Source organism: Hypanus sabinus, chromosome 17, assembly GCF_030144855.1.
Source record: "Hypanus sabinus isolate sHypSab1 chromosome 17, sHypSab1.hap1, whole genome shotgun sequence".
NCBI lineage: Eukaryota > Metazoa > Chordata > Chondrichthyes > Myliobatiformes > Dasyatidae > Hypanus > Hypanus sabinus.
Window position 1 is genome coordinate 26,072,729 of NC_082722.1, and position 25,801 is coordinate 26,098,529.

Here is a 25,801-nt window from a genome sequence, read left to right on the forward strand (position 1 = left end):
TTATTGGGCCTGATCCCGAACGTATGCGCCCCCTGTTAGAGCTCCCTCTTCCCACCACTCTCAAGGCCCTCAGACGGTGCCTGGGGTTTTTTTCCTATTACGCCCAATGGGTCCCCCATTACGCAGACAAGGCTCGCCCCCTGGTCAAGTCTACCTCGTTTCCCCTCTCTGCTGAGGCCTGCGCGGCCTTCAACTGCATTAAAGCGGACATTGCCAAAGCTACGATGCATGCAGTGGACGAGACCGCTCCCTTCCAAGTGGAGTGTAATGCCTCCGATTTCGCTCTGGCTGCTACCCTTAATCAGGAAGGCAGACCAGTAGCATTCTTTTCTCGCACCCTCCAAGGCTCTGAAATTCGGCACTCCGCGGTGGAGAAAGAAGCCCAGGCCATAGTGGAGGCTGTTAGGCACTGGAGGCACTATCTTGCTGGCAAAAGATTCACTGTGCTGACCGACCAGCGCTCGGTTGCGTTCCTGTTCAGCAACCAACAGCGGGGCAAGATCAAAAATGATAAGATTTTGCGGTGGAGGATAGAACTCTCCACCTACACCTATGATATCCTGTACCGGCCTGGCAGACTCAATGAGCCCCCTGATGCCCTATCCCGGGGAACATGTGCTAGCACACAGCTCGACCAGCTGTACGCCCTTCATGCACAACTTTGCCATCCGGGGGTCACCCGATTTTACCATTTTGTGAAAGCTCGGAACCTGCCGTACTCCCTGGAGGACATCAGGACGATGACCAGGGACTGCCAAATTTGTGCCGAGTGCAAACCGCACTTCTACTGTCCTGACACGGCACAACTTGTCAAGGCCACCCGCCCTTTTGAACGCCTGAGTGTTGACTTTAAGGGCCCCCTTCCCTCCACTGACCGCAATGTCTATTTTCTCAGTGTTATTGACGAGTTCTCACGGTTCCCCTTTGCCATCCCCTGCCCCGACACCACTGCCACGTCCGTCATAAAAGCCCTGCGCCAGCTCTTCACTCTGTTCGGGTATCCCTGCTATATCCACAGTGATAGAGGGTCCTCCTTTATGAGTGAGGAGCTGCGCCAGTACTTGCTAGCTAGGGGCATTGCTACCAGTCGGACCACGAGTTATAATCCCCGGGGTAATGGCCAGGTAGAGCGGGAGAATGCCACAGTGTGGAAGGCCACACTTTTAGCCCTTAAGTCCAAAGGGTTGCCGGTCTCTCGATGGCAGGAGGTCCTCCCTGAGGCACTGCACTCTATCCGCTCTCTGTTATGTACGTCCACCAATGCCACCCCTCACGAACGCCTATTCTCTTTTCCCAGGAAGTCTGTCACTGGGACCACCCTACCAGTTTGGCTGACGTCCCCGGGGCCAGTGCTGCTCCGGAAACATGTGAGGAGCAATAAATACTCCCCGCTGGTGGAGAGGGTTCACCTTCTCCATGCGAACCCCCAGTATGCTTACGTGGTCTTGCCTGATGGGCGGGAGGACACGGTCTCCATCCGCGACCTGGCACCCGCAGGTGCAGCAGACCACTACCCTGAAGGCTCTCCGGTAACTGTGAACCCTGCACCAGAGGTGACTCACTCTCTCCACTTATGATCCTTCTTTGGGGATTAGTTTGTGTTCCTTTGTCATAATTCACAAACTCTGCCATTGAGTTGTGCTCATTTTTAAGAGAAGGTGTCTGACGTAATGATGTCAGTGTAAAGTAATTGCTTTTAGTTTGTGATGGCAGCTATGGAGGTCAAGTCTTTATATATATTTAAGGCAGATGTTGATAGATTCTTGATTGTTTAGGGCCTGATGGGATACACAGGGCAAAGACAAGATTGGGGTTAAGAGGGAAAATGGATGAAACATGATGAAATGGTGGAGTAAACTGAGAAGACCAAATAGCCTAATTCCACCCCTATATTTTATGATCTTATACTACCCCCAACTCATTTCATCTGACTGTAACCCATCCCTTATCTGGTTCCATTTTCACCTTCAGTAACTACATCCTCTCCTGTTTCTAATGATCACCTTCCAGCCTCTGTCTCCATCTCCCCTTCTGATCCCTCCCCCCACCTAGCTCCATTCGCTCCTTTTTCTTATTTGTTTTGAACTATGACCCACCAGCTGCTGTCACTCAACCTCACATCTTTCCATCTCTACTTGGCTCCATTTAGCTATCATTACTACCTATTGGTTGGCTCGTGGCCTAGTGGGCAAGGCATCAGACTAGTAACCTGAAGTTCACTGGTTTGAGCCTCAGCTGAGGCAGCATGTTTGTATCCTTGAGCAAGGCACTTAACAACACATTGCTCTGTGACATCACAGGTGTCATGCTGCATGGGTCCTAGTGCCCTTCCCTTGGGCAACTGCCAGTCTCCCATACAACCCTGCCCAGGCCTGCGCCCTGGAAACTCCAGGCACAGATCCATGGTCTCTCAAGACCGACAGATGCCACCACCACCACCACTACCTATTGCCTGCCAAACTTTGCTATATTCCTCTCTTTCACCTCTTTATATGGCCATCTCCCCTCTGAACCTTCAGCCTTGATACAAAATCTTGAGTAGAATAGGTTTGTTGAGAGCAAATTCAAATCTCCAGTCAAAACTTGATATAACTGCTACAGTTCATGTGCAAAATTAAAACAGGATTGAGCATAGATCTACAGACGTGTAAATGACTAGCCTACAGAAAGCAAGATTGGTACAAATGCATCTTCTTTCTTGGAAGCTGTCAGAGATTAGAGCTTGTGACCCGGTTATTCACAGTGTACGTCAATGATTTGGAGCAAGAAATTAAATGTAACATTTCCAAGTTTTTGTTGTACACAAAGTTGAGGGGAGAGGTCAGGACAGTTGGTTCACTGTTACAATTATACTCGCAATGATGCTGCAGGGTACTCGCCCTATTATCTGATGTTCGGGCGGGAAGCGAGGATGCTCTTTGACTTGTGTTTTGGGGTTGAAGTGGGTGAATTACCCGGGAAGCCCTATCTAAAGTATGTGTCCGATATGAAGAGGGAGTTACAGCAGGCGTACGAGTTGGCCGAGGCGGTGGTTACCAAACAAAATCAGAGGAATAAGAGCGGTATGACCAAAAGGTGAAGTTTGTCCAATTATTGCCAGGCAACTGGGTCCTTTTACGGAATTTGGGACTCCCTGGTAAGCACAAGTTGGCAGATTGATGGGCGGCCAGCCCCTATGTAATAGAGAGCCAGAAGCCGAATCTACCAGTTTACCGGGTGAAACCTGAGGATGGGAATGGGCCTATCAAGGTACTCTATCGGAATCACCAGCTGCCCCTGGGCCAAGCGGTGCAGGTGGACAAGGAGCCAGAGTGGGAGGTTGCGCCTAGTACAAGGACTCAGCGAGGGAAGACCCACTGATGAAGAGTCGGGACGGGTCCTTAACCCGGGAATGGATACCGATTTGGAAGATGACGACTCAGATGAGTGGCCCCTGTTCCCATTCGCTGGCGCTCCAGTACCAGAAGAGGAGGCTCCTGCCCCTTCCCGTACTGAGTTTGGTGAAAGGAGGGAAGGTATTGAGGGTAAGATGGAGAGGCAGCCAGCCTTGTGGGGAGAGAGGGTGGAACCTGAGCGTGAGCCGGAGGGTTTTCAGGTGAGGGGGGAACCCCATGAGGGAGGGGGTGAGGGTCTGTCAGGTAGACCTGGGGTGTCCGAGACAGTGGGTTTGCAGGTGAAGAGGGAGCCCAGTGAGGCAAAAGGGTCAGCAGAAGGGGTACGGAGATCTCAGAGAAGTAGGGCCCCCCCCCCGGAGCGGTTGACGTATATGGTACCAGGAGAACTGAGTGTGATTTCTACTGCTCTGGGTAGTTATGTCGCTGCTTTCTGCACCTGAGTTGGGTTTTGTGTGTTGCAAGAAGCTTTGGGGAACTCTGGTAATGCCATGAGGGCATTACATTTGCTGGTGAGGGGAGAATGTACAATGTCCTGTGTATGTTACTCAAAATAGCTTCTTTGTTTTGGTAAGAGTAGGAATGCTTCTTTGTCTGATAAGTGTTTCTCTCGCAGTTGTTTAGCTTTAGACTTGCTGATATGGGGATTGTATTCATTTGTTAACCAATGGGGAATGTTATTTTGTCTTGTGAGGCTGGGAACTTGGGGGGGGGGGGGTTGCGGGTTTTCGAGAGTCAGGAGGAAGACGCCGAGGAAGGTGGATGTGCGCTGCACTGCTTGGTCAACCACCGGGGGTGGTCCCGGGTGCGAAGACGTGGAGGTCGGAGGAAAGCGACGAGGGGTCGAATGGTTCGATGGTTGAGCTCCAACGATGTGCACTAAACTGACTGAACTTTGATAAGTTGACGCCTTTTGCTTTTTCTTTTCTTTCATATATATTGTACTGGCTAGTACTCTTAGTTTTAGTAAACTCTTTAAAGTGTATTTCATAACGGTATCTGGTGTGAATTTGATACTGTGTGCAGGTGCGAGGCATAAACTTGATTCTCACAGCATCTGCGTGTACGGGAGGTGGGGTTGGTGTGTGGCTGGATCTCCTTTTCCCCTAGACATATACCAGCCTGTTAGTTAAGTGTTACAGTTTTAAAACAAAGATCGATTCTAAATGGAAGGGGCATGTACATTGAGATCCATTTGACCTTTTACACTAGGTGCTGAAAAGTGCCAAATTCAACAAGCATTTAGGAATGCAAATGATTCATTTTTTAAATTGCTTCGATAAAGTATCAAGCCCAGGATCCGTCAAAGTGGAAGATGGCAAACCAGCCAAAGATGTGTTTTTTCAGAAATCTTAGTTGTTACAACAAAGCAGCTCTTCAATGTTTACATTGCATGGACATACTTGCTTTTTGGACAAATACCATCTTCAAATTTTTGGAATGAGGCCCAATTTGAATATAAGGAGGTGATGCTATAAGGTTAAATATTGATAAACATCCCTTGGATTGATTACTATAACGTGGTCAGATTGTAAAACACAGATTATGAGTTTGCAACCTATAGTTATATCAGTAGAGATGTTTTGCACTGAATCGGAGTTACAGGATTTCAAAAACTGTTAACTAAGAAGATCAAACACGTTAGATGGCCATTCAGGAATAGAAGTCTACTATTCCTCTTCACTCAGGCTCCAAATGTCTGGGTTTGGTCACTGCAACAAATTTCACTTTCAGTCATTTGATATAAAATAAAACCATGCAGAGAAATTCAAATTACAATTCTCTTTAGATTCAACTCTTTTGGAAATTATAACCTATTTTTGACTGTTTTGAATGCTGGACTTTTAAATTGGAAAATTTATTTCCTACTTGCTGTTTTGTTTACTGTTAAATCTTTAAGTTGCATATTGAAATCTCTCTCTTTTTAACCAATTCCTACTAAAGTAAATTGAATTAATCTTTTCAATCTGTCAATACTGGAGCTAAGTGATACGTTATTTATAAATGTTCTAAAAGGAAGTTATCTTACACACACATTCTTATACAATAAATTGATTTTTGATTCTATTCAGTATAGTTTTTAAAATCTAAATGTAATTCAGGTTTCCAGGGCAAATATAATTTCTTCAGTGAAAATAAGATATTTTAAGTTTGAAAATAGTGGTTTACAAACTTAATTCAAATATGGCCTTGTTAAAATAATTAATATTGATAATTAAATGTGAAGTAATCACAAATGAATGTAATATTCCACAAATCAATTTTTAGGTCATGAAGAATCCACATTTTATTGTATTCAATTTAACACATACCAGATTATGCCATCATCTGTATAATATACAAGATCATTTTCTCAATATACCTTTCATCAATCTCATACAGGATTTGGAAAAAAAAAGTTCTCTGAACGACAAGACTGTTCACAATCACATGCGTTTCTGTTGATATGTTATTTTACCCATTTCTAGTTTCCCCAGATTACAATCACACCTTCAATCTCTCATCAGTCTTATTCCATAAGACAAGACAAAGGAGCAGAAGTCGGCCATTCAGCCCATCAAGTCTGCTCCGCCATTTCATCATGAGCTGATCTAATCTCCCCTTTTGTCCCATTCCCCCATCTTATAATTTGCATATAAACATTGAACAAATGTTTCTTCCCTGCAAAATCTGTGGTGAACATGGTCATGGTTTGATCTGTAATAGATAAAGATTCATGCCACACCACACTAAGCTGCTAATTAAAGTTAGCTCATCACATTATTAGCCAAAAATATACCCTTGTTGGTTCTAGAAGATATTCTTGAAAAGCATAATGTTTCACAAAAAGTAGATGAACCAGCAGTTTCAATGCTGTAAGATATTACACTTATGTATTGTAATGGCAGCACAAAGTATAAGTCAAATACAAAACTGAAAAATATCTTAAAGTAACAAATTTGATTTCATCAACTTGGCGATCTTAATTCTATTTACATTGTGCACAGAACTTGAAATATTCATATTTAGACATTCTAATATTTCATTTGTTCTGGTTTTGAAAGATCAAGTGAATCTGCTTTCATTTAACTTTCAGTCAATGCAATCTAGTTCACAATAAATTAGAAAGTAATTATCCACTTATTACTTATGTGTCTTTTTCCAATTATTAAGTCTCGGGGTTTCATCATCAATGTACAGAGGGAATACTAATGGTCCCAAAATGAATCCTCTCAGAATCGAACAAACACCATTGTAAAAGTACACCATCATATTTTGACATTTCCATTGTAGCTATGAAGACACGGTAGATCTAAATGTAAATTTAAATTTGTAGCTATGTGCCACTATGTTTTGTGACTAGACAGATCCATAAATTAAATGTATATGTCAAATTGCATAATGATCAAAACACATTCTCTTAAACACCTTCCATTCCATTCCCTGAGTGCAGAATGGCAATTGAAACCATTAGGAACATGATCAACACTTAATCTTTCTAAATAGACAGTCAAAATAAAGGCTACAAAAACACAACTGACACAGAAACAGAAAATACTGGAAATATTCAGCAGGTCAGTGCTGCCTATAAAGAGAACAGAAGGATCAGTTCCAGAACATTCTAAAAGTTTATGCAAACTCATCTACCTGAGCATCAACTCTGCTTCTCTCCCATAGATACTGCCTGACCCCTGCTATACACTTCTACCGTTTTACTGTTTTGTTTTAAAGTGCTTCAACACTTGAAGATTAAAGGTTAGCTTTATTTGTCGGATGTACTTAGTGAACTGTGATATGTGTGTCAAATCAGCAAGGGTTCTGCTGGTGGCAGCCCACAAGTGTCAGCATGCTTCTGGCCCCAACATAGCATGGCCACAACTTTCTCACCCTCACCCTACATCTTAGGAATGTGGACAGAAAGTAGAACATGCAGAGGAAACTCACACAATCACGGGGAGAACATGGTAGGAATCCAATCCCATCTGTATTCACTGATGCTGTAAATCTAGTGCCATTACTACTTAGTAAATTTTACATTTCCAACATCTATATTTTTATGTTTTTCTAAAAAACTTCAGATGCTGGAAAGCTAAAATGAAAAACGCTGAAGCACTCAGTGGGTTGGTAAACTAAAAGGAAGTGTTAATGATTCAGGTCGATGATCCTGGCGGCCCTGTTTAGTGATTCCACCAACACTGATTCTTATTTCAATTGCCATTCCTAGCTTATTCTCAACACTATTATTACAGTTTTATAACTCCCAAGACAATATTATTATGTGGAATACAATTTGGTATAAGCTCCACTTCTGTGTATTGCAAGCTATATGTAATGATCGGAAACTAGATTACAAGTTTGTTCATGTGCATGAAAAACTGCCTATTTTAGCAAACCAGATAGAAACATTTATTACATTCCAGGAACGTATCGCCAATTCATTGCACGTTACCAACCGTTTACACATAAAAATCAAACTAAGACTTCGTCTTGTAAGCATCATACATAACACTTTTGATTTTAAAAAGGTTAGGAACACACACAGACCAGTTGAGGTCTCTCTGCATGACAAACTGATTCCAATGTTAACCCTGCCTATTCTCCAATACATTTAGTTCCAGGTGGTCTAGCATTAACACAGCATATTTATTCCAGACCAACTGTTAATTTTGTCAAACTAAGGGTTTATCTGCACAAAAAATTTAGGCTTTGCTCGTGTACTATTTCCTACAAAAATTAATTTTTTTAGAATTGGGTATTTGATGAAGTTACACTAACTACTAAAATGAGTTCCTGTACTAACTGCACTTTCATTACACTATATCTCTATTACTGTGATGGCTGTATTTGAATGATGAGGGTTATCTGAGATTCCTGAAGCTGACAGCTTGCTCCATACTTCTGTATGCCGAGAGCCAAGATTTGGCATGTCTGTCCCCTGTTGAGTTGCATTCAGCAGTTCTTGTAAGTAATTATAGGAGGATATGATGGCTCTAAAAAAAATAGATAACAAATAAGTGAACAGAATAACAAAGCAGAAATAGCACTGATATTAGAAACTTACACCTGTACTTCCAAATATAAAGTTTACTTTAAACAGAAAAGTTCACAAAAGGGTAACAATACCAGCTGCTATTCGATTCGTCATGTTCAGTGGTGGTTCTACATAACAGCAATCCGATGAATCCGAATCTCCCATCCTTTATTCCAGTCCCTGTTGTCAATGTTCTTGAACAGCATCTTGTAGTCTACATTCAACAACAAGATACCTGATGCTATCACTCTCCCCTTTCTGCTTGTAAATGAGGGCAATGGAGTCTGATATGCTGCCAGTTAGACGCAGAACTTTAAGCTGGAATATTCTATTTGCTTGTTCTCCTGTTCCTGTCATATTTTCCTTTTCATTTCCAGTTTTTTGTACTCAACCTGGCCTTACAAATTACTCTGGTGGGACTGCAGGTTTCTGGAAAGTGAATGCTTTGAGGAGATATGTGTTTCAAAATAGAACAACACCTCTGATTAGAATTTATGTAACAGTGATGTCTTCACATTGTTGATTACAACTTTTTGAAAAAGCAAATTATACCATTTCAGGGCAATTTTCTGCTACAATATGGAAGTTTTAAATTATTTTTACAATACTGCAGATAACAAAAATATTACCAGGACATTTTGAAATAAAGGAATTTGAATAGCTTTTAGGTGCAGTATTTTAAGTAGCAGAATGATTATAAAAACATAAAATAATATATATTGAAATTACATTGCTTGCTAAATTTGATGCACTGGATTCTGAATGAAATATTAGATATTAATATATTTCCTGATTTTCAAATAAGACAGTTTTGCTGACATACCACAAATGTTTTCTTTGTTTTTATTACCTATGACTCTCTTGTAACATTGTGACAGTGTCCTTTAATTTGTTGCGTTGTTTAATTTGCTGATTCAAATATTCCACTCGCAAATTTACTCTCTCATTTTCTCTGTGAAGTTCCTCTAAGAAAACAGATAAACAGAAAATGGTTCATCATTTTATAAGAATTATTCAATATTTTGGTTTATATTCAGGTTAAATCTCTGTCAAGCAACTTTGATGTTTGGTTGGTAAACATTAAATTAACAAACAGCATCAAAGGTTTTGAAGTGGCAGGGTTATTATATATTAACATACTTACTGCAATAATTAGCTCCTAAATCCTTAATATTTTAAATTTTTCCCTGAATATTCAAATTCCTAAGTAGGTGGTTTACAAAACCAAATGGGATATCTGGATTTATACATTAGATCATCAAAATCCAGGAATGTAATATGTAAGTTAGCAAACTTTTACAAGTGAAACATTGCTTAGCAATTTTCAGTTCCTGTCAAGATATGACAAGTAATTCTACATGCTGAAACCTGATACACCAACATCCTCTGTGGAAATAGAAATTCTGCTATTAGAGAAAACTTGTAGAAACCCTTCTGAACATTCTACAACACTGCAACTGCTGGTTCCCCCTCATCTCTTCTATTGCCAATATACTCCAGTCAAACAGGATTTCCTTTCATAATTCCATATTCCACAAATTCCACCACTGTACTTACAAATGATCCTGATGTTTTGGAACACTCAAATTACAATATGTCCCATAAAAGATTATAACTGTTAAAAAAATGATTTATTATGAACACATTTATAAAATTACCAAAAATTCCACAAATTCAAATTATTAACAAAATATGAAATTCACCTTGAGCTTCCCTTTTATATTTGTAGCCAAAGACTTTCCATTTGATATCCTGTGCTAGTTTGACACTGGCACAGATCTGTAGGTAGGCTGCCCAGAATTTCTAGCAGTTCCTGTACCACTGTCTCATGGAAATTAGTCAACATGTTTTGGACTTCCACATTTGTGAGTTGGCTTTTACGCTAGGAAGTGACAGTAAGGAACTGCCCTTATTTCAACAATTTCACCCAAGTAAATCACAAAAAATGAATTGATCGTATAGCTAGACTAGAGGCAGTTAGGTTTGATGGTCAAATATGAATCAAAGTTTCTCTTACCAGTTTTAATATTTGATGTAGCATCCCACTTGTACTTCATTGCTGGATTCATGGAATGCTGTTCAACTGTGTTGTAAGTGAAGTTCTTTATATGGTGGTTGAAATTAATAGCAAGGCAGGAAACTAAATTAGCCTTATTATAATCTCAAACATAATAAACAATCTTACAGCAAGAACATGCAAAGGTTAGTACCTTGAAAGTCAAAAATAAATAACTCTGGAACTACATAGGGAAGACAGCATTTGCAGAGGATTGCTAGCTTCACATTCTAGTACAGATTCTGCATGATCATAATTAGACCATAACATGTAGGAGCAGAAGTATGCCATTCAGCCCATCAAGTCTCCCCTGCTATTCAATCATGGGCTAATTCAATTTTTCCAATCATCCCCACACCCCCTGACTTTACCCCATACCCTTTGATTCCCTGGTTAATCAAGAACCTATCTATCTATGCCTTAAATACAACCAATGACTTAGTGTTCACAGCTGCTCGTGGCATCAAATTCCATAGATTTACCACCCTCTGACTAAAGTAATTTCTCATCTCTGTTATAAATGGATGTCCTTCAATCCTGAAGTTATGCCTCTTGTCCTAGACTCCCCTACCATGGGAAATAACTGCCATATCTAATCTTTTCAGGCATTTTAACATTAGGAATGTTTCTATGAGATCTTTCCTCATTCTCCTGAACTCCGGGGAATTCAGCCCAAGAGCTGCCAGACATTCCACATATGGTAAACTTTTCATTTCTGGAATCATTCTCGTGAATCTTCTCTGAACCCTCTCCAATGTCAGTATTTACTTTTTAAAATAAGGAGCCCAAAACTGCACACAATACTCCAAGTGTGGTCTCACAAGTGCCTTGTAGAGTCTCAACATCACATCCCAGCTCTTGTATTCTGTACGTCTTGAAATGAATACCAACGTTGCATTCGCCTTCTTGACCACTGACTCAACCTTCAGGTTAACCTTTAGGGTATCCTGCACAAGTCCCTTTGCATCTCTGCATTTTGAATTCTCTTCCCCATCTAAATAATAGTCGGCCTGTTTATTTCTTCCACCAAAGTACATGACCGTACACTTTCCAACACTGTATTTCATTTGCCACTTCTTTGCCCATTCCTCTAAACTATCTAAGTCTCTCCACAGGCTCTGTTTCCTCAACACTACTCGCTTCTCCACCTATCTTTGTATCATCGGCAAATTTACCCACAAATCCATTAATCCCATAGTCCAAATCATAGACGTACATCACTAAAGGCAGCGGTCCCAACACCAATCCCTGTGAAATTCCACTGGTATCCGGCAGCTAGCCAGAATAGGATCCCTTTATTCCCACTTTATGTTATCTGCTGATAAGCCAACGTCCACCCATGCTAGTAACTTCCCTGTAATTCCAAGGGCTCTTATCTTGCTAACCAGCCTAGTGCGGCATCTTGTCAAAGGCCTTCTGAAAATCAAAGTACACCACATCTACTGCATCTCCTTTGTCTATCCTGCTTGTAATTTCCTCAAAAAATTGCAATAGGTCAGTCAGGCAGGATTTCCCTGTCAGGAAACCATGCTGGCTTTGGCCTATCTTATCATGTGCCTCCAGATACTCCGGAAGCTCATTCCTAACAATCAATCCTAACAACTTCCCAACCACTCACTGATGTCAGGCCATCAGGTCTGTAGTTTCGTTTCTGCTGCCTCCCTCCCTTAGTATTTACAATTTTCCAGTTATTCGGTACAATGCCAGAATCTGTCTATTCTTGAAAGATCATTGTTAACGCCTCCGCAATCTCTCCAGCTACTTCCGTCAGAACCTGAGGGTGCATTCCATCAGGTCCAGGAGATTTATCCAGCCTCAGACCATTAAGCTTCCTGAGCACCTTCTCAGTCGTAATTTTGACTGCACAAACCTCACTTCCCTGACACTCTTGACTGTCCAGTATACTGCAAATGAGTATTTGATGAGTAATTCCAACAATTTTCTGTTTTTTATTTTTAATAAAACAATTACCGCTTCAGCCTCAATGCTTTTCAGATTGTTTGATTCAGTTATCATCAAGCAGCTATCAGTTAATTGGAATATAGATTCTATAAGAAATAAAAGTTAAAATATGAAATAGAAACACTGAGGGCATTAATAAAATTACATTGTTGTCTAGTTACATTCTTCGATTAATGCCTTTTTCCTGACCTCGCCTCTCTTTTATATAGTTGCATAAAGTACAGAGGTTGAAGACTCACATTCCAAAGTTCAGGAACAGCTACTTTCCTACAACAAACAGCTCCCTGAAGTGTCCTTCCTCACCAATTGAACAATTGACATTCTCTTGCACTACCACTGATTTGTGTTTGAGCAAAATATGACATGTAAAAAAGAAAGCGCAGTCCTTTTCTTCACTGTTGTATAAATTGTACTCAGAGGCCACGTCATTAGGTACTCCTGTACCAAATAAACTGGCCGCTGAATGTGTGTTTCTGGTCTTCTGCTGCTGTAGCACATCCACTTCAAGGTTCGACGTGTTGTGCATTGAAAGATGCTCTACTGCAGGGTTCCCCAATTAGTTTTCCACAAGGGCCAAATTATGTCAAGCATGCCAAGCCAAGGGCCAAAACGTCCAGGGCTTTTTTTCATTGCACCAGTAAGTTGTTTTATGGGCAGAATTGGTGTTGTCGCTATTACCATTATTATTAGTAGTAGTAGTGGCAGTGGTGGTAATAATTTAGGCCTGGGATTCTCAAAGCCTGTGTTGTGGGTCACAGAACAAAAAAAAATGTACATCTTGAAACATGTCCAAAACCAACCATTTAGTTATGACTCTAGCTATCACAACTGTCTGCTGTCACATTGAGAACTTATCCAGGACTTAAAATAATACATACACATGCACAGTAAACATGGTAGTCTTCACAACTTCTCTTCCACACAAAGAGTTTTAGTAGTTCTGCCTTTTCCACTGTTTGTGTTCTCTCATTTAATCTATTTGTTCTTTTTAATTAAGCTATGTAGCATTTGAGGTATGAAGTGTAGCTATAAATGAAATTATCAGCATTATTGTTGTTGTAATATTATTATACAAGTGTCCCCTGCTTTACAAATGTTCACTTTATGCCACTTTGCTTTTACAAAAGACCTACATTAGTAAACAGTTTTCGCATTACAAAGAGGATTTTCACTTACAAGAAAATTTTTCCCATATAAGTTAATGTTTCTTGGCTTTACGCCATTTTGGCTTAAGAAAGGTTTCATAGGAACGCTCTACCTTTGTAAAGGGGGGGGGGGGACACCTGTACCACAATAAGATTGACAAATGGACAAAAATAAATTGATTCACTCACCACTCAGTGAGAGAAGTGACAGCGACAGGATGAGGCAATCCTTCTGACGTCAGGCCTGTATTCTGTTGTGACAATCCTGAGGCACTGGCCAAGACGTGCATTGGAGAGTCTGTTTCTGTCCTGGTTCTTGATAGAGTACATATGCACGTGGAGGGGAACAGCATGAGCAGGAGCATTGCAATAGCTCTTGTGTTTTTGAATTGAGCTTGGGGTACCACGTTGATCCAAAAGTCACTCACTCCAACGTCCTTGTGTTGTGCTTTGAGCAAATCAGATGTTCCCATTTCCAAGACCTCCATCTGAAGAGTTGCCTCATCTGTGGAGGGCACTAGCATTTTGGCCTCCGCAGTCCACTGGCCGTCAGCCGAAACGGAGAACGGCCGTCTCAGGAAGAGGGGGATGTCACCCGAGGGTTTAGGGGAGCTTTCAGATCGTTCCCTGAAGTTTTCTGCCAGGCTCATATTAAGTATGTTGGTTTAGCATTGGCATGGTCTGGTAAAATAAAACAAAACTGATCAGTCCAGTCAGATTTGAACTGATGGTTTTCCTGGTCGAATTTGAGCTTTTTCGCGCAAGCCATATTGTTCTTGGTTTCGGGTCCATGACTTACTGCTGGTGACAATTCGCTTAGATGACAGGTGAGTAGCTGGTGCATGCGGCTGCCTAGTCGAGGACCATAGAGAGTGCGCAGTAGGTTGCGTGCTCTACGGGGGCGTAGGTCAAGTGTACGGTGTGGGATAAGGTTAAAATAAATTAGAGCAGCACACGCTTTATTTACATGTTATGACAGGTGCATTCACATAAGTGCCAATGGGTCGGCGCGGTCCAGACATTTGGTTCTCGCGGTCTGGAACTGGCCTGCGGTCCGCCTGTTGGGCTTGTCTGCTCTACTGCGACCAATATTGTAACGTGAGTTTCTGTTGCCTTTCTGTCAGCTTGAACCAGTTTGGCTCCTATGACCTCTCTCATTAACAATGCATTTTAACCCGCAGAACTGCTAATCACTAGATAGTTTTATTTTTCCAAACCTTTTTCTGTAAACTCTAGAGCAGTGGGTCCCAACCTGGGATTCCCAGACTCCTTGCTTAATAGTATTGGTCAACGGCATTAAAAAGATTGGGAACCCCTGCTCGAGACTATTGTGCATGAAAATCCTAGATACAGCAATATCTGAGATATTCAGACCTACTGATCAAACACAACTATCAAAGCCAATAGAACCTTTTCACCATCACTGCCTGCTTTTCTGCACTGATTTGCTGGCATGATTGGCTGTTTAGATAATTGCATTAACAAGCAGTTGCATATGTGGACCTAATAAATCAGCTACTGAGTGGAAGATCTGAGTGTTGAGCTGCTGTTGTAATTTTTTCAATGTACTTGTACTTCATATCTGTACATGTGAAAGTAAACTTAACTAAATTAATAGCAGCATTTTTTAAAAATTCAGTTTTATGAACATATTGCACAGCATTATAAAATTCTGGTAAACCTGGCAACCGGGGACCATATGAACTGGAAGCACGCACGGTTTAAGCAGAATGTGGGAAACAGGACCGAGGTGAAATGCATGGAAAGACAGGAACTCAACACCTAAATACAAAGGGAACTTGGCAAATGTTACCTGGTGGGCCAGATGTCAAATCATCAGGACTCTTCACTCAGATTATTGGAGTTTTACTGTAACTAAACTCGGGTCTTCTGGTTTCACACCGATCAATGCAAACACAATTTCTAACAGTTTGTACAGAAACGTCTGCATGATGCTAAGCTAGGGCACATCATCAGTGATGTTACCGGGAGTCATCAGGTGTATCAGGTCTTTCAACCTCATACACTCTCACCCAGGTTGATCAGACCCCAGCCTGTGCCCTAGCAGCAACCCACAGATCTGCCCTCTTTACCCAGAGCCATCTTGACGCTTTCTCTGCTGCATCTGTGGTGGTAGAAATGGCTCTCCTCCTTCTCTCTCCCATGATTCCAAGTGCAGTATATACTTTGCAGAGTGACTGGCCTGTAAAGCCACAACACCCAACCTCCAAGGGCCAACACTTTCCTCTCCAGCCTCTTCTTTGGCAGTTGCTCTTCATGTCTGTCTAGGTAAAATGTCCAATGCAGTGACCATGGTTTTCCATACAGATCTATCCCTTGTTCTTTGGATGACATAATTTCCTCGATGTGCAGCCACCTGGCTAGGCTTTTTGATGTACATAATCCGAGGTCTTCCTCTAGGTTTGCTCCCCTTGATCTTTCCAAAGAGAAAGTTTTTCTAGTTCATATTTTCGCATGATGTGTCCTAGGAATCAGTTGTCTTTCTCTTATTGTTGATCTAACTACTTGGGCTCTTCTGAGAACTTCTTCATTTGATGTGTGTGTAGTCCATGATATTTTTAACATTCTCCTGTGGAACCATAATTAAGCTGCTTCTAGTCTCTTTTCCATTTCTGGAGAAATGGTCCAGCATTCACTTCTATAAGTCAGGATAGAATAAATGTAGCACTGCAGTATTCTGTTTTTAGTGTACATGCTCATCTTTCTGTCTGTTAAATTGTTTTCATTTTCTGGAAAGCTTCTTTCGCCACTCCTATTCTGTATTTGATATCTGTGTCGCACCTGCCACCACTTGTTATTTGCCTGCCAGGATATCTGAATTTGTTGATTTGTTTGTTGTTTGTATTTCTGATCTTGATCACACATTGTGGGATGTTGGTCATTCTGGAGATGACCATGCTTTCTGTCTTCTTGGTGTTGATTGAGAGACCTCTGCGATTACTTCCTGCTGCCACTATAGGGAGTAGTTCTTGAAGTTTTGTTTCTGAGTCAGCTAGTAGTACGATGTCATCAGCATATCTGATGTTATTTATATTATGGCCTCCAATTGTGAGTCCTTTGATGTCTTTGATACTTCAAAATATTTTCACAATACAGGTTGAATAAGTCAGATGAAAAGACAACCTTGCCTGACTCCTCTCATGATATTCCCATACTCACTCACTTCTTCTATTCTGATGGATGCTGTCTGGTCCCAGTACAAGTTTCTTAAGAAACATACATCTTTCCCATCTATATCAAGATCTTGAAGCACTTTCAGGAGATCTTGGTGCCTGACAGTGTCAAAAGCTTTTCTATAGTTGATGAAACATAGGTAGATGTCTTTTTGTACCTGGATGGCTCGTTCACAGATCATCCGTAGCATGAAAATTGCACTTGTTTCCAGTGTTTTCCACAAAGCTGTATTGTTCTTTACTGATTTCTGGTTTTATACAGCATCTTGCTCTCATCCTGATTACTCTGAGAATAATTGTTGCCACATGGCTCATCAGGCTTATCGTACGATGCAACTCACATTCTGTTGCTCCGTCTTTCTTTGGAAGTGTGAGAAACACTGACTTACTTAAATCATCAGGTATCTCACCATAACCATAGGTTTCCATTTGCTATTTCTGTTGTTTTCTCTATTCCAAAATCTTATAAGGTCAGTATCATTTCAACAGCAATGTTGTCTGGACCAATTACTCTGTTACATTTTGTTTTATTTATGGCTGTATGAATTTCTGATTTTAGAATGTTAGGTCCTTCAGGATTCTTCTTTGTGTTCGGTTTTTGTCTTTGCTCTTCAAAAAATTCTTCTGTATATTCTGTCCATCTGTTTAGGATTTCCACTTTGATCAAAACTAAGTTGCCATCTTTTGCCTTTATGCATCCACTTGCTGAGCAAGGTAATTTCCCCATTAGTTCTTTAATTTTACTGTGCATCATCTTTGTTCCAGAGTTACGGGTTTGTAGCATTTCTATCTCTGAGCATTTCTTATTTAGCCATGTGTCTTTAGCTTCTCCGCATTTTCTTTTTATTGTCTTATCAAGTTGTTTGTATTCTTCACTGTCTCTTGGCTTGATAGTCTGTTTTTGTTGCATCAATTGTATTATATCTTCAGTTATCCATTTCTTCTTACTTTTCCACCCTCTTCGTGGGATGGTTTCTTTTGTAGCTTCAACCATGGATTCTTTCAATATGTCCCAGGAAGATTTGCCTCCTTCATCCTGCACCAATTGAAAACTTTTTTCACCTTGATTGTGTATTCTGTTTTCAGAGGAGGGTTGTTTTGTTGTTGTTGATAATCCAGTGGCTTTGATCTTTTTGGTTTCTTTAATATTCTCACCTTTATTTTCATTTTGCAAATGACTGGTATGTGGTCACTTCCAGTCTACTCCAGGGTGGTTTTTGGGCTGAGTTATCGAATTTTTGAATCTGTTATTGATATGTAATCAAGTTGATTTTTGTTGTTCCCATCTGGGCTTCTCCATGTCCATTTCCTTCTTGGATGTTTTTTTAAACCAAGTGTTGGTGATTATCTGATTTTGTTTTAAACCATGATATAAGCTTTTCTCCTCCTTCATTTCATTCTCCCAATTCCTGGTCTCCAACAATATGGTCTTCTCTTCTCTCACCAACTTTTGCATTGAAGTTGCCCATGACTATGATGACTTCTTGTGATTTGTGTTGTTCCAGGGAGTGGTAGAAGGCGTCAGTTTCTTCCTCTGAGCCTGCCGTTGTGGGTGCATGTACTTGAATGATAGAGATGTTGTTTTGTTGTCCTTTTAGTTTGATTAGCATCATTCTGTCTGAGATATGCCAATATCCTAGCAGGCTCTTGGATGGTTCTTTGTCTAAGATGATTGCAACACCCTTTTTATGTTTATCTCCTCCAGAGTATGTCATCCTGTAGTCGTCTGATTGGAATGCTCCAGTGTCTTTCCATCGTATTTCGCCTAGAATGCTGACTTCTAGTCTCTTCATTTCTAATTTTACATTTTCTAGCTTACCAGCCTGGTGCAGGGTTCATACAATGCAAGTGGCAATTCACAGTCACTTGGTCTTGCAGACAGTAGTGGTATGACGATCAGGGCTCACCTGCCTGTTTACATGATACCCCGTATCGACCGAGGTGTCCACACTATTTGGTAGTGGGCTCCCATTTACACTGTCTTTTACATTTGTATGTACCAGGGATGAAATACAAGCTTACCCTTGCTTGCTTCCGATGCAGTGTCTTTACAAGAAGGGTGACCCTGACCATTGTCCTATTTAGAGGATCTTCTGCTCAGCGTCTGAGAAGCAGAAACCATCGACTGTGTTACTCACAACTTGCCTTCTGTTTCATCCACCACCTGCATTCTGTGGCTTCACTGTAACCAAAGTAGGAAGGCTAACAGGTGCTACACCTTGCCTAAGGCTACATTCACACTACACCGGATAACTCTGTAACTGAAGCTTTTTCTCTTCATTTTTACCCTCTGTCCACACTAAAACGGTGTTTTCATCTCCCGAAACTGCAGCTTTTCAGAAACGCTTTCCAGGGTGGGTATTTTTGAAAATGCTGCTCGGGCAGATCAGTGTGGACTGAGTAACCGGAGATTTTTGAAAATGCTGTCAGACGGCAGTGCGCTATTTCATTGTTTTTTTTGAACGCAACCTAACCATTTCAGAACAGACGGCAAAGAGACTGAAGCCAGAAGATTTAGAAATGTACTCACCAAATACTTTGACCTATAACCTACTGAATAAATAAGTTAACTGTACTCACTTTGCCCTGTTTTCTGTCCTTGTTTGTGTGAAGGTGGTTTACCTATTTATGCAAGTACTTCTCTGACAATAGATGCGCAACAGCCTAATGTAACATTGTATGGAAATACAAAATAACACTGATGCAGACATGTTTTATACATTTAACAAGGGGCTTTATTAATGCAACAGAGTTAGTCAGTTTTTCCAATGTTCATTGTCAGCCGGGTCAATCTGTCCGTAACTCCCTGTCGGTTGCCGCTGTATGCTCCAGCATTTGTTTTTTTAGTTTTAGGTTCTTCTGTGCAAGAGCCAACAGCTGTCCATCGTTTTAAGTTTTCCTAGTCTGTAACTACACAAACGTGCACTTTTACGGCGAGATTCAACACCAAACATGTCGCTTGTTTTCAGTAGATGTGTCCTGCGCATGCGCAGGAGGAGATTCACTGAAATCTCCGTTTCAATGTGGACAGAGATATTTTCAAAAACACAGTGTGGATGCCTATCGATTTTACACAAAACTGGCATTTTCAAAATTATCCGGTCTAGTGTGGATGTAGCCTAAGGGTGACCTGGAGGTAACTGTGGATAATGGTAACCTTATTACCCACAGCAAATGCTCCACAGCTGGATGCAATTCATCCTCATACCCAGATCTTCATACTTGGCTCTTTTCCACTCATAGGCCTCCTCCATGCACTCTTCCCACTGCACGGTAAGCTCAAGCACAAGAACGTGCTTCGATGAGTTGGACAACAGTGTCGGGCTGCAATGTCATCTCTGTTTTGTGCGGAGGGAACTACAGCTGTTTTCCCAGGTCTGCTTCTAGCTTCCAGTCCTCTGCAGTGAAGAGCAACCCGGTTGCTTTCTGGTGTTCTGCTGGTCTTTCCCCCTCTTTGACAAAGCAGATGGTAGACTTGACTGGATTTATTTTCTGGCAGTTGTTAAGGGTGCTGCAGATAGTCTCAGCAATTTTCCAGAGGACCTGGTCATGCCGACACCGATAACGGCCATCGGCAAGAGCCCTGGGGCAGCAGCTCAGAATATGCTCTAGCGTACCGGTCTTCTCACCGAAGGGGCAAACTGGTCATACGGCAAGGCCCTGGCAGTGCAGGTTGGATGGGCTAGGAAGGACATCATAAACAGCTTGGATAGGGAACTTGATGCAGTGTGGATCTACCTTGCGGAGATCATTCCACGTGATCTTTCGCTTGATCACTTGCTCCCATTTGATCCACGCTCCTTGCTGTTTCATTGCCACTGCTCTGCTGGTCCTCTCCTCCTCCACAGCTGCCCTTACTTCAATCTGGACCAGTCCTCGTCTCTCTTTCCCCTTGTACTTTGTCAAAATGGGGGGCTTCAAGGCTTCCAGGTCCAACTCTTCCCTTGGCAGCTGCCGCATCAGCTCTTTGTGGCGCAGTCACGCCTCAGTGTCTTCGACTGCAGCCTCTGCTCCCCACTTTCTTCCCGTTCTCACCTTCCCGTTCACTCTTGCTCCGGCAACCTCTGGATCTGAAGATTCCCGGTACTTCAGCACCTCTCTTGCCAGCAAAACCTGGAACAACTCCTCAATGGATTTCAGGGGGAGCCTCAGGTTGGGTTACGGTTAGGGTGGGAGTATGCGGGTAGTGGGCAAAATAACCCTCTGGTGTTTTTGGATCTCGTACTGGAGATGCTGTTCACTTTTCCCTGCCACTTTGTTTTGGCCCATGTGGTCATCATCTCGGTCCCCAACTTGCCTTTATTGGGATCTTACTCCTCGTTAACCTCCATTCTGGAGTTTAACTTAAAATGGCGGAGTTATTGTTTATGCACAGTGCTTTGGATTTACTTTTGGGTTTTTCTTGTAGGGACTAGGTGCTGTGATTTGGGGGTTGTGCAGTAGCTAATTTTGGGGCAGGACAGGCCTGGTGCAAGGTTTGGGTAATGGGGGTTGAGGACCCCAGGAAAAGGTCGCTGGGGTAGGGTGGCCAGTGGTATTGTGGGTGGGGGTGGGTGTGGGGGTCCCATTGCGGGGGGGGGGGGGGGAAGAAGAACCAGACTAGGAGTTTAACTGTTGATAATATTGGGTGGACCTGGCTCCTTGATGGCTTGGGTTTATGGGGGTGTGTAGCAGGGTTGAAGATATTAGGTTTAGGGATAGGGTAAAGATCCATTATGTAAGCCCCTTTTGTGTGGTGTGGTTTGGGTTATTCAGGGTGCTGTCTGGTTTAGTTGGGGTGTGCGGTCCATTGGAAGTTAGGGTTAGGGTAAAGGGTAGGAGTGGGGATGTTTGTGTTGATGTGTGGTGAAATTGGCTCCCTGGTGGGAAGAGGGTTCAGGTTTATGGGGGAATGTAGGAGGGTTACAGGTGTTAGGATTAGGGATATGGCTAGGAGGTGGGGCTGTCCTTTCTGGGGACTGGCTTGTGTTATTTGAGGTGCTACCTGATTTAATTGGGATGCTTGTTCCGTAGGAAGTTAGAGTTAGGGTGAAGGCTGGGATTTGGGAATGTTTGTGGGTTGGCATTGTACTGGTGATGTGAGGTGAAACTGGCTCCCTGGTGGGGAGAGGTGCAAGCTTTATGGGGGTGTATTAAAGGATTGGAGGTGTTGGGCCGTGGTGTCTGGGTGGGTAGTGGGGTCATGGGATCTACCAGTGTGGGGGGTTTTGGGCTGGACTACCCAAACCTATGGTGTAGTAGTTCTGTTTTGGGGCTTAGCTGTTAGGCTCTATTCCTAAAGCAAAAAGTACCTTTCCTAGTTAATGGCTCCCTGTCTCAATTTAGTTTCTGGGTGGGTGACTGAAAGGGATCCTCCTCTTCCTTCCTACTCTGATTTTCTCAATTAAAAAAAAATAAAAAATGAATAAGTAAATTTTTTTTTGTGGTGGCTGTCTAGTGGGTGCATCGTATTCAGTTGGCCTAGCCTTTTAGGCCTCGTTTAAACCGTACAGGGAATAAGTGCGTAGTGTTTCAATCCATCTCCTCTGTTCTTTTTCTTTGGGTGTTTGACCAGTTTATATTAGTTTCCAGGCCCAATATTTTTAAGGCGTGCGTTCCATGCTCCTGGAAGTGCCTGCTAACTGGTCTGTTTAGGTCTCCTCTTCTGAAGTTACTGAGGTGTCCCATGAGTCCGGTTCTTAAGCTGTGGCCTGTCTCCCCTATGTATATAATATGACATTGTGTGCACAGGATTGCATATACTACATTCTTTTGTTCACAAGTTATCCTCTGCTCTATCTCGGCCCACTTTCCTGTGGCTCTGTTGTGTATGCTTTTTGAAATTCTTAGGTATGTGCATGCTCTGCAGTTCCCCACCTCGCAGTTTGGTGCTGCCCGTACCTTAGTGCTGACTAGTAAGTCTTTAAGATTTCTACCCCTTTTGAAGGCTGAGACAATGGTGTATTGTCCAAGTGTCCCCACTTCTGCTTTTAGTTCTTCAAAGTGTTTTGACCGCCCTGTGGATATTCACTGCCATCCCACTCTATCCTGTTATCAAGGGTAGTTTCCGTGTTGTGTTGTTCCGTGGTCGGGGATTTGTGATACTTTTTAGAAAGTCAGATTTGATGTGTCTAAGTCTCCTTCTGCTGTAGCCCGTGTCTAAGTGCAGAGAAGAGGATGGTTGCGGCCTGGCGGAAGTCCTCCACCCTGGTGCAAATGCGGTGAAACTGGGTCAGCTGTCCTTTTACAATGCCTCTGAAGGTGTTTGGGGTGGTGGCTCCCTGTGTGTAGGAGGGTGTGTGTCCGTGGTTTTAAAGAATACTTTGGTAGCTAGTTTTTGGTTGCCATTTTCTAGTGCTAGTTTAAATACTGTAGTGTCCAGGAAGTCAATCTTCTCTCTATCTGTTGTGGCTTTAACCTTTATGGATGGAAGATGAGTGTTTAGGATTTGAATAAACTCCTCTAATTCCCCCTCAGTGTATTCTCACCCCCCAAATGTCATCCAGGTTTCTGTAGAGACAGATGGGTTTTTTAGGGCACTTTGGATAGACTGTTTCCTCCCACTTTGCTATGTATATATTGGCATAGGCTGGAGCAAACTTCTTTCCCATTGCTGTGCCCTTGACTTGTAGGTAGAATTCACCATTGAATTCAAAGTCATTTTTAGTCAGGCTGAGGTGAAGGAGTTCTAGCGAGGCCTCGTCTGGTCTCCCTCGCTGAGAGTTTTTCCGTAGGATATCCCTCACTGCCTCCATACCCGTCCGTTTTGATATTGGTGTACAGACTTTCAATGTCCATGGTGAAGAGTCTGGCCTCAGAGGGCACTGACATGGAATTGACTATTCAGACAAAGTGATATGTGTCCTCGATGTAGCTGGAGTGTTTCTGTGATAGTGGATTAAGGCAGGCATCAATGAACTCCGCTATCCTGTATGACTCACTGCCGCAGTCTAACACAATGGGCCTGCCGGGTGATATTTCCCCCGGAACAGTCCATGTGTCCGGGTTCTTGTGTATTTTGGGGAGGATATAAAACTTTCTAGCTTGTGGCTGTACCCCTGTCAGGTACTCTACTTGCTTCCCTATGAGGTATCCAGTCCTTTCCAGTTCATGCAAAATGTTCTTGATTTCTGTGTGTTTCCCAGTATATGGGTTCCTTTAGTTTAGTGTAGTGTAGTGTTCCGTGTTGTTTCGTTGTCTGTGTGCCTCAAATAGGTATTGCTGTTTGTCCATTTATCCCTTTATCTATTGGTTTGATAACAATGTCCATGTTTTCCCTCAGTTCTTTCCGGGCTGCTCTCTCCTTCCTAGTTAGATTTGGCTTATTCTGTACTTCTCTCTCCGTCTCTCTTATCTCATCTAGTGTGCACTCAAATTCTAAAATAGCTTCAGATCTATACCTTCGCTTGGGCATCCACTCTGAGGGAGGGGTGAAAGGGGTCTTCCTACATTCGGATTCGCCGAAATAGTCGATGAGTACCAATCTCCTATAGAACTTATTTATATCCCTCACGATCTGCTCCTTGTGGAGTTTTGCAGTCGGTACAAAAGTGAGGCCCCGTTCAGAACCTTTTGCTGGGTTTCTGTAGGGGTGAACGTACAGAAGAGGTTCACGACGGTCTCTCCCAGTCGTGGACCCTGCCTCTCTTGGCTTTGTCTCCACTCTTGTTTAAAGACTGCATCCACCTCTTGACTATTGTCTGGGTTGTACTCTGTCCAATGGATCTGGTCTGTGTCTACCTTGAACTGCCTCGCCGGGAATGCAGGGATATAATTCTTTGTTTTAATAAACTCGTTTAGTTGGCCCAGGGTTGCCTGTTCTATCTCTGTCAAACTGTGGCTAAAGTTTAATTCTGGCACCCAGATCCTAGCTTGGGGAAATTTAATACTGGCCACTCTTAGTAGTTTGCTGAAGCTGTTTATTAGCTGTTGCTGGTTTTTTGGACCTGTTGTTTATTCCAAAGGACAGGATAACCTTTTTAGTTTCTAGCTGTGGGTCTAACTTTTCCAGGATAGCAGTGGCATGGTTGAATTTGGCTCACGGAAAGCTGTCCAAATGGATATCCTTATTAGGGCATCTTTTGATCCTGGAAATGTTAGAGTCCCCTATAATTAGTACAAGTTTAAGGGGCCTTCGTTCCCAAGTTACATTTTTCTGTTTAGAGTTAGGATGTCTAGTTATATGACCCCCCTGGCTGTTGCAAATGAGGCTTACCTGTCCTCCTATCTGTCTCCTGCCCTGCGGCTCTCGGGCTGGGGTGGAAGACTTGCATAGTCCTTGTGCGCTGGTTCCCCTTGACTGTCTGCCATTTCGTCCGGGTGTGGGATGGGGCGATGATTCCCCGGAGTCCTGGGCCGGGACTCCGGTGCTCCCAGGCTCGACTGCGTTTCCCTAGAGGGGCCTGTGGATGGGGAGGGGGGGTATCCGGCGTCCTCCATTCCCCTGGCGCAGTGGCAGTGGGGCCGCATCGGCGTCGAGTGTGTTAACGAGCTCCAGCGCCCTCGTGTGGTCGGAACCGGTACTTCCACTGCCCGTGTTGCTCTGCCCGCCGGCCGGTCCCACAACGTCTCGCAACACCACCAGGGGACACAGGTTCGCTCTACTCGGTGCCGACGGACCGCGACACGGCTCCGGTCATGGCTAACCCAGAAACCGTCTCTGGAGGTCGGCTTGGCTTTGGTCCGTAGGGACCTGCTTTTCTGGCACAGGTTTCAAGAGCAGATCGAAAAGATGTTTCTGGGCCACTTCCAATTTGATTTGAAATTTGTCCTTTAAATTTCGTTTGTTCCAGATTACAGCTCTGGCGACAGCTTCTTGTAAGCGATCAGTCAAATTCGATTCATTAAATAACCCTAACCCTAATGCAAGGCCCTGGCAGTGCAGGTTGGATGGGCTAGGAAGGACATCATAAACAGCTTGGATAGGGAACTTGATGCAGTGTGGATCTACCTTGCGGAGATCATTCCACGTGATCTTTCGCTTGATCACTTGCTCCCATTTGATCCAGGCTCCTTGCTGTTTCATTGCCACTGCTCTGCTGGTCCTCTCCTCTTCCACAGCT

At 42.8% G+C, this 25,801-nt stretch overlaps 1 long non-coding RNA gene across 1 annotated transcript; it reads right to left on the reverse strand.

Annotated features, from left to right (window-relative positions):
- Window positions 1-5,671: 5,671 nt before the first annotated feature.
- On the reverse strand, window positions 5,672-25,090 carry LOC132407156 (uncharacterized). Its single transcript, XR_009516383.1, has 5 exons — window positions 24,955-25,090; window positions 13,756-14,247; window positions 10,421-10,505; window positions 9,254-9,368; window positions 5,672-8,362 (listed from the first exon to the last, which is right to left on the reverse strand). It is a non-coding gene; the product is annotated as an uncharacterized LOC132407156 (long non-coding RNA).
- Window positions 25,091-25,801: the final 711 nt, after the last annotated feature.